The sequence below is a fragment of the Cibotium barometz genome, chromosome 4 (genome assembly GCF_041138505.1).
Source record: "Cibotium barometz isolate CiBa-2024 chromosome 4, ASM4113850v1, whole genome shotgun sequence".
Classification (NCBI taxonomy): Eukaryota; Viridiplantae; Streptophyta; class Polypodiopsida; order Cyatheales; family Cibotiaceae; genus Cibotium; species Cibotium barometz.
This window is the reverse complement of record NC_141049.1, coordinates 40,162,201-40,166,841: the sequence shown is the minus strand read 5'-3', so window position 1 is coordinate 40,166,841 and position 4,641 is coordinate 40,162,201. Positions and strand designations below refer to the sequence as shown.

At 39.6% G+C, this 4,641-nt stretch overlaps 1 long non-coding RNA gene across 1 annotated transcript; it reads right to left on the bottom strand.

Moving 5' to 3' along the window:
- Nucleotides 1–870: 870 nt before the first annotated feature.
- LOC147639253 (uncharacterized) lies at nucleotides 871–1,811 on the bottom strand. Its single transcript, XR_015263455.1, has 3 exons — nucleotides 1,687–1,811; nucleotides 1,025–1,137; nucleotides 871–941 (listed from the first exon to the last, which is right to left on the bottom strand). It is a non-coding gene; the product is annotated as an uncharacterized LOC147639253 (long non-coding RNA).
- Between the last annotated feature and the right edge of the window lie 2,830 nt (nucleotides 1,812–4,641).

The following is a 4,641-nucleotide window of genomic DNA, read 5'->3' as shown; positions in this document are numbered from 1 at the left end:
CTGATGTCTATTTCATGCTATGCCTTTGAACTTATTGAATAATTTTATTTTGTTTAGACATTAACAGTTTCTAACATATCTTTCCAACTATCCAGACACCACAACAAGATGATTCAAGTAGCTGTGGCTGGAGAGTGCTGATTAGTGCCAAATATATACTTTCAAGCTATTTTGAGATAGGACAGCCAGAGCTTGTAAGAAAAAATAATTTTCATTTAGCTTCAAAAAATTTGATATTGGTACAAAGTGTTCTAAATCATCATATCTCATTGCAGATGAGAGAAGATAGCTTTAACTCGAGCTATGTGTATAGTTTCAGAGCTGATATAATTTGGAAGTTTTTGAAGTATGCCTTCCCCAAACCTATTGTACCTGCTACTGTCGAGTTAGGTGAGAGCTCTAAAGTCCGAGAAGGTGTCATACACCTTGATGACACAGATGATGCAGATGTGGTGCCACAAGAACAAGGACCTAGTGCTGATGAGGAGAAGCCACAAGAACAAGGACCTGCTGTTGATGAGGAGAAGCCACAAGAACAAGGACCTAGTGCTGATGAGGAGAAGCCACAAGAACAAGGACCTGCTGCTGCTGATGTTATTGAGGAAATGATGGAGCAGCAGCAAACAGATGCTCCAGGGGCAGTAGAGGAGACAATGGAGCAGCACCAAGAGACTGTACACGACAAGATGGAGCAACAGAAAGTAGATTCTCCAAATAAAGATGATACGGTGAGCTTGGACCATGTAGAGCAGCCTCTAGATCAGCCTGTAGATAAATAGAAAATTGTTGTCAAGAATATGTTCTACATATGTAATTAAACACTTCTGTACAGAATTTTACATTTCTGAATATAATACCTTTGTTTATGGAGTCTGTGTTATCTCAATTTTCAAATTTTCAATGTCTTTGCATTTTATTGATCTCTCTCTTCTTTTGAGCACCTGCAAAAAAGCAATATGAAACAATAGGGTAAAGTAAACTAATAGCAGTGCTTAATGAGACTAGGATAAGTCACATGGTATACCTTCTTATTGTTGTAGATAAATAAAAAGTCCTTTGAAATAGAACCTTCTGTCTCAAATAGAATGTCATTGCGCAATTGAGCTAGGGAGCAACATTGTCTTAATGTGATATTGACTAGCACATCACCATTCTCAACAACATCAATATCAAGAAGTTTATTTTCTGCACCAAAAGAATCTTCATCTTGATCCATTGGGACTAGTTTTGTACCTAGCATTCGACTGCGCTTATAATAAAAAGAAAAAATGAAATTTTGTGATGCAACCATGTACTTCAGTTGCATAGAAGGTTGGACAACCTCACAAAACACTGAACTACATGTCTTCTTATCCCAACCTTTATCCAAAAATTGTTGCATGCATGCCAGACTTGTTGCTTTAACTGTGAACATTGTTTTTGAAACCTTCACTAGAAAGGTATTAAACAAGTCTACAAAAACTGTGAGAGGCATGCACAAAGAAATTTTTATTATCCTTGTGGCAATATTGGGCCTCAGAGCTTTCTGTACTTCTTTGAAAAGCTTGGCTCTATATGCCTCTGTAACACTAAAATGTGGGAGAGGCCAATCCACTGAATTCCATGCTGGAAGGTCTTGTTTTCTTAACACACCATGTGTGTTTGCATTGTCCAGCAACTGATAAAAATGATCAGTAAAAAATATACCGGATTGAGCTAGCTCTGTTGCACATCGACCTTCGTATTGTTGTTCTCCTATCGATCCATGCAAAACATCTATAAATCCCAGAATACAATCGATGTTTTGCCATGTCTCATACGATGAAGGGTATAAATCTGAAATAAAATAACACAAGAATATCAATAAGCAAAGAAAGAAAGCTTTGTCTTAAAAATCCATGCACCTCATAAAGAACAAAACCACAATAGAAAAATATACAATTAGGCCTGTGTTGCGGAAGATCATTTGGATAGTCTCGCAAGACAAGTTCTTTATGCATGTACACATGCTGAATCAAAACTTCTTTCACCGATATCTTTCCTCTGGTGATTTTAAAATCTCATACTCTTCCCTTCCATGATGCCAAGAAAATATTTTTTGTCTGGGGTCTCTTTCTTTTACTAGGTTGCATGAGCACCCATGCTCCTTTCGAAACAGTAAACCTTTCCCAAGTTCCTTCCGTTTTGACTGTACTTGAATTCTCTACCGAAGAAATAGAAGAAGCAAGTCGACGGGGTAAGGATGTGTGGTATAATTCTGCCTTCATAGCATTATCATCCACAGAGCGTCTTCCACAAGAACGACCATAGTTTTTATTCACCATTGATACCTTGTGAATCTGTAACCACAGCAAAGTAATGTAAACAAGATAACAAAGTGAAGTTTCAAGAAAGAGAAAGTAGGCAGACAGATAGTTGACAAGAAACATCTTACTCTAAGCCAAACTGGATCAAGGGAGCAGTTTTGGAAAAGAAGAGGTTGCTGCACAATGAGGCAGTGGTGTAGAATGGTAGACCTTTCGAAGGAAAGGTAGCACAACAATTCAAAGTTCAAAGGGAGGTGGAAGCGGGAAGGCCCTTGTCAGAGAAAATGTCAGACTAGATTCTATCTTCATGTCCAAAGATCTTGTGAGAATAAAAAACCAATCTCCACATTAATGTAGCACGCTTGTACCTACATAAAATATTATTTCTTTTATCTATTTTCTTTTATTTTTGTGAATTTCCAACGTTACGTTGGCCCTCTGTTCATTGGTTGAGAGCTTATTTTTCCAAACCGTAAAAGGCCCCAAAATGAGCTCCCTTTTTCCCTAATGGGATCGAGGAGGTCAACCCCATCTCTATCCAAAGAGGGATCTTGTATGGTGCCCAGTTTGTTTAGAAAACCATACTAGTACAAAGTGTCCACATCTTAGACCCTATCCTAGACTCTATTGTAGTGTTGAGATATCAAGCGCAACATGAGCAGGCACTCACGAGGCGCCTGCATGACCGTTTGACATTTATATCACTGACGGGTTTGGTAGCTGGCACTGACATATCTTCACCAGAGATTCTACAGTTGGACTACACTGACTAGTCCACATCTACCCACTCCTCTTAGCGTGTTCACATTATGGACCACTTATATATACTCTATTATGTGTGTTAGTCACTTTATCTTCTTTGTAGGTCACCTCTTTTGTTGTGTGAAGAAGAAGAAGAATTTTCAGTCTCTCACCTTGTGTGTTCTCTTCTAGGGTTTGTGTGAGTGTATGTGTGCTTGGCAAGAGCTCAAGCTCTCTTCTCCCCTGCATCTTTTCATGGTATCAGATCTTGGTTCATGAGGGATAAAGGTCGAGCGACAAGCAAGAGAAGCACAAGAAGTGGTACGAGGGTAAGAGCTTTATCTACTCTTCCCCCTTTGTGTTGGCTACTACACCCTTCTCGGGAGCTCTTCGGGGGAGGAACTAGCAAACAAACTCTAATTGAGGAGCTTTGTTCGCGGGAGGAGAGCTACACGGCAACTATACTTTTTGTTGAATGAAATTTTTCAACCGTAAACACGTTTCGAGCGCATCTAGACCTCCGTTTTCAGTTTGCAGGCCGTTCACAAGCACTGTAGGTAAGTTTCGATTCTCTGCAGAACTCTATTTTTGGAAATGCAAGAAGGGCAATTGGTTGTACAAACACTGTGTGTGCTGCAAAGAGGTCTTAAAGTTGCCATTGGGTGTATGTATGCAAATTGAGGTCACTGGTTGTGACAGTTTGGGTGCAGTAGTGTAGTACCACTGCCTACAGAGAATACAACAGTTTTTGTGCAGGTTAAGTAAGAGTGTTGTTTTTGGTAAATTTGTGTTACAAACAAGATATCAAATGATGGAATAAACCATATTGTTGCAGAGAATCTTGACAAGAACAACTTACATGCTTGAAGGTTTAGATTGACCAATTTCCTTATGGGAAAAGGTTACTTGGACTACATTGAACATGAGGAGGCATCGGAGATACCGGAGATTAATCCAATTGCTGCAAATGTAAAAGAGTTCAAGGATTGGAATCAAGGAGAGCAAGGAAAGTCATGTATTGGTTTTCTATTAGTGTACAGGACACCATGATTGGGCATATACATGATGCCAAGTCACCTAAGGAGGCATGGGACACCTTGGTGAAGTTGTATGAAATTAACACCAAGGCACAAAAAATCCATTTGAACAATGAGCTTTATACTGTGGAGAAGAAGAATATGTATGCGAATGATTATGCCTTGAAGATCAAGGGCATTGTGGAATCCCTTGCATCAATTGATGTTTTTGTTGATGATGATGAATAAGGTGGAAGTGTGTCTACGTGGTCTCGAGACACAATACAAGGCATTCAAGACGTCTATTCAGACTCGAGAGAACATTCCCAAATTCATAGATTTGGTGTCAATGCTGATCATTGAAGAGAAGAACTTGGGTGAAGATCAACAATCTTCACAAAAAAACAACAGTTCAGAGCAGTAGGCCTTCTACACAAGTTTAGGTAGAGGAAGATGTAGAGGTCCTGGACGTGGCCAAGGTGGTGGTCGAGCAGGTAATCAAAATTATGGTCAGCCAGCAGCAATAGTCCCAAGATTCACAACAACAACACACATAGGTGGAAGAGGCAAGTTTAGAGGCAGGGGGAGGCAACGAGGTC